The sequence below is a fragment of the Humulus lupulus genome, chromosome 2 (assembly GCF_963169125.1).
Source record: "Humulus lupulus chromosome 2, drHumLupu1.1, whole genome shotgun sequence".
Taxonomy (NCBI): Eukaryota; Viridiplantae; Streptophyta; class Magnoliopsida; order Rosales; family Cannabaceae; genus Humulus; species Humulus lupulus.
In genome coordinates, this window is record NC_084794.1 from 84,183,659 (window position 1) to 84,194,783 (window position 11,125).

Here is an 11,125-nt window from a genome sequence, read left to right on the forward strand (position 1 = left end):
ACATCAAGGTCTTAGCATGAATAACATCATAAAGATCAGTTAACAGTGCTAAAAGCTGTAGCCCATGTCTAAAAGTGAAGTACTAGGCAATAAATTGTGGAAATTTGAGATCATTAGCGATATTGTGATGTTCCACAACTTCCCCCCTAAGTATTATTCTGAAACTTGCTGGTATTCGCATATACAAGATGGACAAGTAAACCTGAAGGAACAAGAATACTGTAGTAAAAATTTTGATTTCTGATAACTTATTCACTCAAAAGTTTTTCAACCACAGGCCTTTGTGGACGAAATTCAAATTTAATTTGATAAGATTTGTTTTATTTGTATTTATCTGTTCATTGCATTTGATATTTTAATCATGTTTCTCCCAAGGGAGAATCAACACCACCACCTATGCATGTGCCTAGACAACAAGAGTACCCAGTCTGCTTTAAAAGAAAAAGTTCTCAAGCAAACAAGTACCAATGTTTAAAAATGTGGTTTTGAGGCGCGCCTCAGTTTAAGGCGGAAAAAAAATGCACCAAGGCGTGCACCTTGCTTAGCAAAGGTGAGGCATACACCTCACTGTAGTGAGGCGCTGAGTTGGGGCGGCTGAGACAGAAATTGAGAGAGGTGTAAGCCTTAGAGTTGTATTTTCGTAATGGGCTTTTTTATGCCCAAAAATACCCAAAATCAAATTTAAACACAGCTGATCTAAATAGGCCCAAAAAAACAGATCAAAAGTTTGTTCTAGGATAGTAGAATCTAGGATTCTAGTACTAGAAACAAAAGTTAACTTTATTTTACAAATTTAGATCATTTATGAGATATTTTATGTTTGAATTTTACAAATTTAGATAATTTATGAGATATTTATGTTTGAGTTTAATGATACATTTTATGGTCTGTTTGAGTTTAATGACATTTCTTATTATATGTTCGAGTTTTATAAGACACATTCATCTTACTTAATATCTTTAGGTGTTCTAAACATATTTTTTAATTAAATATTTGAGGCTTATGCCTCAATGCACCTTGAGGCATAAAAGCGGTATTTTAAACATTGATAAGTACATTATGAATCCTATTCAAAGTCAAGAAGATGAACCAATGGTAAAATCTCATTCACCAATCTAATCTTATCCATGATTTAGATAAGCCAATAGCAATTAGAAAGGGAATTAAATCTTGTATCCAATATTCTATTTCAAAAATTTCTCTTGGAGCACTAAGATACCTTTTGAGAATGTAATCTCCGAGTAAAAAGGGTATTTTTAATTAATCTACTCCCAAAGATCTAGCTGAACCAACCTTCCAATTTCTTGTAGGCAAGCTTGTCTTATCGGCATCTATAGCCAAACCTGAGGGTGAGTGTTGATAAAATTCAAATTCAAATTTAATTAGATAGGTGTTTTATTTGTATTAATCTGTTTGTTATTCTGATCCTATTTTTATGAAATTTGTTAATCACATAGTAAATTTATTTAAAGAGAAATTATTCATCAATAAAGTTGAGGGATTTTTTCATCTCCTTAATTTATAGACTTACGCGGAGAGAATAATGGTACCGGTTTCCAATGTGTTGTTCATTTACTGACTTCCAAGCAGGGATTGTTTGAATTTTTCTAGTATCCCCACTAATAATAATACCCTGCAACAATCAATACATAAAAGACAACCAAAATTAAACATATAATGACGACACATTTTGAAACTAAAAAGAAAGACAGAACAATTTACCTTAGGATCTGTATTGAAGTCTAACTCCACAATCTCGTCGTCATTAGCCCATAAGTTATAGACAATAACTTTTATGCCTTGAGACCCAATGTCATCAAACTATCATAAGATTAAAGCTAATATAAGCAAGCTAGAAAATAGCAAGTAGCAGAGCAGGCATTAGATGAACAAGAATCCATAAAATCAAAAGGACTACTAAATACTAAATTTGGCAAAAAAAAAAGCATACCTACAATGGGTACAACTATTCTGTCATAGTTTGCTTTTCTCAAGAATGTATAAGAAAGAAGTCTGATGCTTTGAGTCAATACCCTGCACACAAGAATAAGGGGATAAGACCTATTCTAATTATTCATCATGCATGCATAAGCCACAACGTTAATTTAAAGTAATATTCAAGTTGTGAATAGCATATACCTAAATTTAATACATTTAAGAGGGAAAATCATAAAAATCCCCCATCTTCCCTTCCTTTCCAACAACAGTATAATATATATTTATATATAAATAAATATAGTACAAACAATAAACATATATATTTCAACAAATATATATTAATATGAAACTGAAAACTAAAAACCATAGATGAGATTTTGAGAGACGCACAGAGAAATCGTCAAAATCATGAGAGAAATCGTCTGAAGGGCTACAAGCGCTTGCTGAAGTAGGTTCTTTGTACCATTCATTTGCTTCTCGAGTCAGAAAGTTGGCCTCTGCATATAAGAAAACCACTTATTTCAAAAAATATATTTTTTTTAAAAATGAAATGAAATTACTGTAAACAGTAAACACTGCATTGGCAATATCAAAATTTTGAGGGAAATCAGTAGCTAGAGAAATTAATTAAAATAGTTGGACTCCATTTCTGTCATAGTTGTATCTCTCCAATTGTTCCCTTATTCTTGTTGTGATGAGTGTTGTACCAGTAGATCCTCAATGGTCATTTCAGTGGCTGACTCCAACAAAAGCCTCTAGTTCTCAAATGTGGACTGCATTTGAGTTGACACATACATAGCCATCTTGAATCTATTAGGAAGAAGGAGGAGCATTCTTTAGTCTCAAGTAAACTCAGTGGTTTGAGTTTTTTATTCATCCATAAAAATCATAAATTTATCCATTCAGGAAAGCATCTTAAGGTGTTCCATACAAAATTGAATAATAATGAGCATGAGAACAAGCCAACATGCAAGAACTACAAAGAAAATCACAACTAAAAGCCTTTTCAAACTTATGTGAGTCAATAAATTTAACCAACTACACATATTGTGAATCATCTATATCTATTGGCATCAGAACACTTTGTAATACTAATTTTTGCCATCTTGTAGTTGTAACCATGTACACCTAATATCAGACCTATCAAGAAGAAAGAAAAAGACCATAGATTCCTCACCTCTTGAACTAATCCTTGAGCTTTCATCAAATTCCCAAGATTACTGTGTGCATCAACCTGTAACATTAAGAAGAAACGTTATGTTCTATTCAAAGATTTTGTTAAATCATTGAATATCCAAGTGTCAAGAGTCAGAAAGAAATTCTACCAAACGTGGATTCAATGCAAGAGCCTGGTGACAACATTGAGCTGCCTCGTTAAACTGCCCTTTACGCATATATGAACTTGCTAAATTTGACCGTGCATCAGCAAAATTTGGTCGGAGCTACAAAATAAAACAATCAGTATAATATGGAAAAAAGACTTCAAAGAAAGAATATATATTTTTGCTCTTGATGATCATGCCCCCATGAAAAAACAAATTTGGCTCCGCCACTGGGTGTAAGATTCCTAGTACTAGGAGTGATATTAGCTAATATAACAACCAAAACCTTCCCATCAAATTGACTCTACCCAATACTTCAAAACAACCTAGTTGGAGTGTTTTCTCTAGCTAGGTTGGTTAAGTTTCACTGGAATTTATCAACACTAAAGTAATAATTTAAGCAAGCACCAACTTACGTCAGCTAAAGAATTGATTATTAACACTTTTAATTAACATAAACACCCCCACCAGTGGAAAGAATATATCAGGAGTTAACTAATAACTGTAAGACAAAAACATAAAATATAATTTGAACTCAAAAAGTCTATATTGCAAACACATCACAAAAAAAACCCCACTTATGGACTAGATTGATGATTGTAACAAACCTCGATAGCAATTAAATAGTAGCGGATTGCAACATCAATGTTGCCCTTCTCCTGCAGCAGAAACATAATAACTGTCTATTAGATGCTTGCAGGCTAAATACTTGACAGTGGAACCATAAAAGATACTAAAGATTACCTTCCAAGCATTTGCCATATTTCCATAACACTCAGCAAAGCGAGGATCAATTTGAATAGCTTCTTCATTTTTTGCAATGCACGTATCAAAATCATGTAGCTAAAACATAATAAAATAAAATTTAAGAATCAAGTGCAAGTAAATTCACTTACAAGCCAGAAACACTGAAGAGCGTACATATATTGAGAAAATACATGAATGCTAATAAGTTTCATTGAGATCCTGATAATGGATTGCACCCAAGAGAAGGAGATTATCTGTGCGCCGAGGATTTCTTTCATAAATAGCATTACTATGCTCTAATGCTTTCTTATAGTTTCCAACTTTGTCCTTCTGGTGAGCCAGAGACATGAGCATGTCTTCATTGACTGCAAGGACTCAAAATTAAGCATAGGAGAAATTGAAATAACTAGAAAATGACCAAATCATTGAAGTAATATATATATATATATATATATATTGCCCCTTTAAGTTCGCACCTCATTGCTATTTTGGAAAAAAATATATAAATGAAGTTAAACACACTAAATGATAGGTAGAACATTGTTAAATAAATTAGTTCCGGGAAAAATAAATCACATGCAACTTACAACATATGTTACCTCAAAGTTATATATGCATTGTGTGTTAATAAGGATGGCACTTGTCATTGGTTTTTTATTATACAAGAAAATGAATCTATATGTGCAAACAGAAATATGAATGCCTACATGTGGGAGACATTATAACTATTCCACAATATCGTGCTAAATTTTCAGAAACAAGGCCATCTACATTTTAGAGTCCTTGTAGAAGTCATTTACTAAGGTTAACTTGGTATAAACAATATGAATCAATTGCTTTCAGAAAGTGGGAGCATATTTAATACTTATAAAATATTGTTTATGCACATCTTTATGCGTAGTGTGAACAATATTTTAGTTCTGGAGCATAGATCATTTTAGTGGAGAAACAAGACATATTTCACAAGAAAATTTTGTAACTGATCCCAAAAAAAAACACCTTTCACATAGAGATCTCTAAACCTTCACCCTTAGTACTATATAGTAGTTTAATCTTTCAGAACTGACGAATTTTCTTCATAATATTAATACTTATGTCAAATAGAACCCAGATTCATTTTTATTTACCATTAAGAGTTTAGACTCAAACCTAAATCCTATCCTCGTTTGATCATCTTAGATGCGAAATCAATGCGATAATTGCCAAACACAAAGAGATTGTTAGGTTATTCTACAGCCTCTAGATTACTTCTACAAACTTTATTTGACTTTCAAGATTACAAATTAGGTTTTTTTTTTTAAAAAAAATTGTTTTATGCCTCGGAACCATAATACTCCAGTGTGATCTTAATTTTTTCATCGTGCCAAACTATATCTAGAAAAGCACAACAAAATTTCTCCTAAAAATCTTAGCAATAACATAACTGCAATTTAGCAACTAAATGAGTAATAAAGTATATCTTCTGGTAGGAAAAAAAATCTGTATAAATTCCATAAAAAGAAAATTGTATTACAATCTCTAGCAAATCAAACACTAAACAACTACAAAAACAGCATTGCACCAAAATCCTAATAACAAAGGACCGATCACTCAAAGACCAAAAACCTAACTCAATTACAACTGAGGAAAACAGGAAAAGACAGTAACCTTCGCAAGAATCTGCTTGCAACAAGAGCATTGTTGTCGCTTGTTCGGATCACGAGAAAATTCATAACCGGATCATGAAAGAAAAGAAAAACCATAAAAAAAAAAGGAAACGAAAGTGATTTTCCCCTTTTCTTTCTCTTTTTCTCTCTCGAGAAGCCCAACGACTGGAAATTGAATGTTGACAGAGAGATAGAGAAAGATGAGAGAGAGAGTGAGGAGGTCGGATGTAGTACCAAGCCGAAGAAATGGGGAAAGGAAATGGGTCTCAGAAATGTTGAATGAATTGAAGGAAAGGAATTGGGTCTCTCGGGTCTCACAAATTTTCAGGTCTCACAAATGAAAAAAAAATGATAAGTGGCGGGATGGTGTAATTATTACCGCCCTTTTTTCATAAAGTGGCCCAATATAGTACTCTAGCATAATACTTTTTTATTAGTATTATATTCATGTGTTATGGAATGGGTATTTGGTGTAGTGTTGCCTCCCAGTCCCCCAATCCAGGCACTAAGCCACATTAGGAAATTTGGGATGTTACACCGGGAGTATGCAACACGCCAAGACGATGGTCCTGGCTTATATTCTGGGATGCCCTTTGGGCTTTACCAAGACTTGAGCCGCGAATATTCGTTCTGTCTTCGTTTACTAGGCTTAATCTGGGCTCTAAGTCCAAGGAAGGTGGCCCATAAACTCATAATGTGATCCGTACACTTGGGGAGAAACGAGGATAACATAATCATATATAAATTGACATTTATCTTCAAGATTTATTGTTTTGATATTTCAATTTAAAACCAAAATATCTTGACAATTAAAAATATCAACATGTATGCACATGATATTAATTTGATTAAGAACATTATTAATTAAATTAATAAAAATATTTTATTTTAAAAAATGAATGATTGTGCAAAAGGTCATAATTTATAAATTTTATACCCTAAAAATATAACAATCTTATAAAATTTATATAATAAACAAAACAAAAATAACTCAAAGCATATAAAATAATATTAATATTAAATAAAAGCACACGTACAACAAGTAGTTTGAATTTTATTTTTGGCACTTTAATTATTTAGAATTTCTCAAAAACATGCATGAGGCTCACTATATAATCAACATTATCATGAAAAAAAATACGGTCAAAACGCCCTTACGTATCCATATAAGGAGCATGTTATACGGGTAGGGTGAAAAGGAATCTCTTACACACAATCTCCCCAAAAAAAATTTAAAAAATATATATTTTAATCATTACAAAAAATGCACAAAGCGCATCTATGTTTTATAGTATATATATAAAATGAGAGTTTCAAGGAGATGATGTGACACTCTAAAATCTCTTCAAATCACTCTTTCTATTTTCCCATTTAATTTATTTATTTTATTCATTTTATGAATTTTAGTTGCACATTAGTTTAAATTTAAATAAGATATTTACAAGTTATTTATTTAAATTAATAACATTAGTTGCACATTATAAACATTCTTTATTAATCTCATATTTTACTCTACTCTAATTTCTCTTTTTTTTTCTTTCTTTTCTTCTCTTTAAACTCATTCCATTTCAATTCAGATACATGACTTTCAATGTATATCATGCATATTTTCACACACGCATGAATATCAAACTATGTTGACACTACAATATATCTAAAAAATTATTTTCAAGTAAGTTTTATGCACCTGACAAATATAGAGAGAACTCACTGATCATGCAATATATGTATATTTATTTATGGTTGATTTATAGATTTGGTATTTTTCTTACATTTTTTAGAAGCAGAAGAAATTGAACGTGGATCATGGTATTGTGATATTGTTTACTATATATAGTAAAAAAAATTATATTTGTATCTTCGAATTTAATTAGCCAACTGAGTATTGGTATTAGTATTGTTTGAATTTTTTTTCTCTATATATCTATTTTCTTATTATATTATAATTATGCTTTTGATTCAAAAGTAAATTGTTGTACAAAATATTATAATTATTATCATCATTCATCAATGTTAATAATTGTATTTTCCTCTCATTTGATATTTTCTTAAGCTTGTGACAAAACGATATTACTAATGGTATTGTTTGGATCTGTGATTTGTTTTTACTATAGTAAATAAATTTTTTCTAGATTGTAATTTAGTGAATATTCCAGGAGCAACAAAATATACAGATGTTGATGTGAAAGCACAAAATTCATTTTTAGAAACAAGGAATATATTATGAATTAAAAAGAATATTATTATGACAATTGATGTTAATATTTTTTGTTAATTAAATTATACATATAAATAAACGTTGATTTTTCACATTTTTTATTTTACTTTTCTAATTTATGGATATTAATTAATTAAGGAAAAAACCTATCCATTTTATCTTTTTTGTCATTTTTATTTTAATAATAATTATAATAGATGTCAATTAAAAATGTATATATAATAATACTAATAATAATAACCTATCAATTTGTATTTTTAACATTTTGAGAAAACAAAGAATCCAAATGTTAGTTTTTAACAATAAATGATCCAAATGGATAGTCAACCAAATGCATGTGGTTCAAATAAATGTAACTATATGTTCATATTTTTAACCTTTTGACAAAACACAAAGCCCACAAGTTATTAATCTTAAAAAAATAAAAGGTTCAAACGAGTAATCTGCTAAAATATAAGGTTCAAAATTGTGTGTACCCTTATAAAAAACATAAATTATATAGATAATTATATATATTTATATAATTTACTTTTTATAAAAAAAAAAATTTACCTTTTGAATAAATACATGGTCCAAATTACAATTTTTAAAAATAAAGGATCAAAGCGAGTGATCGACCAAAATATAGTATTCAAATAATCGATCTATCTATTTCAAATTTTAACCTTTTGATAGAACTTAAGGTCCACAAGTTAACTTTTTAAAATAAAGGTTCATACGGGTAATCGCCTAAAATACAAGGTTCAAAATGGTGTGAACCCTTATAGAAACATGAATTATAAATGTGTGTAATTTAATTTTTATAAAGAATTTGGAACATTTTGAATAAATACATGGTCCAAAAGTTAATTTTTAAAAATAAAGGGTCAAAATGGGTAATCGACCAAAATACAATGCTCAAATAATCGATCGATCTATTCCTTTTTTTTAACTTTTTTGACAAAACACGAGGTCTAAAAGTTAATTTTAAAAAATAAATGGTTCAAACGGGTAATCAGTAAAAATAAGTCTTAAACAAAACATATACTTTCTTATACATAATTTATATTTTTTTTATACTAGATACAATCAACGTGCAATATACACGTTTGCTTAGTTTTATTTATATAATTTATTAATTATTTTTATTAAATTTATATTAATGTCATATAAATTTTGAAATAAACATCCTATTTTAATTGAATAATTCATTTATTTTTGTTTAAGTTTATGTTTATTCTAGTTTTTGAATTTGGGAGTGACAACAAGAGATTATATGTTATATGTTTAATGTAATATTAAATATTATACGTGAATTTTAAATTTAAGTTTATTGCTAGTTTTTTTTTTTAAAAAAGTAATTTGTTGCTAATTCACAGTAGATTATATTATATGTTTAATATGATATTATTTTAATAAGTGATTTTAAGTTTAATTAAATTTTATTTAAGTTATAAAACGTATGATTTTATTATTTTTAAATAATTATCATTGTAAAATTTATCAAAAATATTATATTTTAATTTGTTTAATTATTTATTATTTTTAAATAATTATCATTGTAAAATATCTCAAAAATATCATATTTAAAATTTTTTAATTATTTAATTTATTTTATTTAAGTTTAAGTGTTTGATAACTATCGTTAAATATAATAATATTATGTTAAAGTTAACATGAAAAAAATAAAAAACTGTTAAAATCAAGAATTTCCGTTATTTACACATTTATTATATAGAATAGATATATAAAAACGTCCAAAGTTTATAATAACAACAACAATAATAATAAATAAAAGCACATGTACAACAAACTTTTTGAACTTAATTTTTTAAAAGAATCCCTACTCCATAATCTCTCAAAAAAAACATTTAAGAATATATATTTTTTAATAATTAGAAAAAACGGGATGAAACACGATTATGTTTTCTAAAAGAGATGTAATATTAAAAAGTTGGTTACTATTTTAAAAACACTGAAATTTAGCCCTTTTTTAAAAATAGTTAATTTTGAATTTGAGAAATTCTTCTTAAATATACATTATTCTTAAATTTAAATTTTATTTTGTATCTAACTTGATTTATTATTTTATAAATTTTATAATTTGTGTTTTTTTTTGGTAAAAGCTAATTCAATTCTGTTATATTTTGCCCATCGGCAATCAAACGAGTCCAAAAAGAATAAAAAACTGGTTTTTTTTTCTTTTTCTTCTTTTCTTTTTTATTAAAAGAATATTGGCACAAAGGCCTAATAACATGAGATGACATTTTTTCTTTTTGAAGAACAATATGAGATGACATAATTTTATCAGCTTAGTATTCCGGTTTATCATGAATAGCATTTACGATAAAGACGGTTTTCCAACACTTTAAATATTCCTTTATTTTATAGATACATTATCTAGCATCCAATTATTTTTAATCAAGAATCTACTTGCTGTATATATATAAATATAAATAAATGTTCTAAATATGTGTGAGTGTGTTTTTTTAATCAAGTAAAGCAGATCTTATTTGCATATAGAATAGACTAAGCAAATATAAGAGAATAAAAGTACAATAATTTTTTTTAAGGAAGAATAATTTAATTATTTGGCGACCCAAACAATCAAAGACATATACATATATCAATCACGGTTACCTAAGTTTTTTTTTAAAAAAAAAATAATATATATATTTTTTACAGTTATGTCACATTATTTTTATACAGTTGTTCATTATGTTTTTTATTTTATAAAAGAAAAATGAAATTCCCAAAAATATTATAAGGAGGGTAGAATAGGTAATTTAAAAGAAAGAAGAGTACCAAATAGATGAGTTGGCCATAACTACCTGAACGAGCAAAATGGGGCTGTATTTGGTTTCTACGTGATTATCCCAACAAACAAACAAAAAACACACAGTTATAGAGAGAGAAAAATGAAGTTTTTTTTTTTTTTTGACAAAAGAGTTTATTAATTTATTTTGAATTTTTTTTTTTTTGCTAATCGTATTCATTTTGAATATTTAAACTTGAAACAACTGAATTAAAAAAATAATTAATTTACTCTATTCAAAATCAATTTGATATTTCTGTTTGAGATATTTTGGTATATAGAATCATAAATCATTTATTATTTACGAACTGAGTAATTTAATAATTAGATAATTCTATATATATACGTAGATAATCTCTAAGTCTCAAACTCTTCTTAATATCTTGATTTTTTTTCTTTCAAATAAATAAATCATACTCCCACTAGGATTATATTTGGTATTTGTGCTATATAAAGGGAG

The 11,125-nt window shown here is 28.1% G+C and overlaps 1 long non-coding RNA gene across 1 annotated transcript; it reads right to left on the reverse strand.

Annotated features, from left to right (window-relative positions):
• Nucleotides 1–3,292: 3,292 nt before the first annotated feature.
• On the reverse strand, nucleotides 3,293–4,105 carry LOC133816152 (uncharacterized). The gene is made up of 3 exons (XR_009885038.1): nucleotides 4,005–4,105; nucleotides 3,869–3,919; nucleotides 3,293–3,380 (listed from the first exon to the last, which is right to left on the reverse strand). It is a non-coding gene; the product is annotated as an uncharacterized LOC133816152 (long non-coding RNA).
• Nucleotides 4,106–11,125: the final 7,020 nt, after the last annotated feature.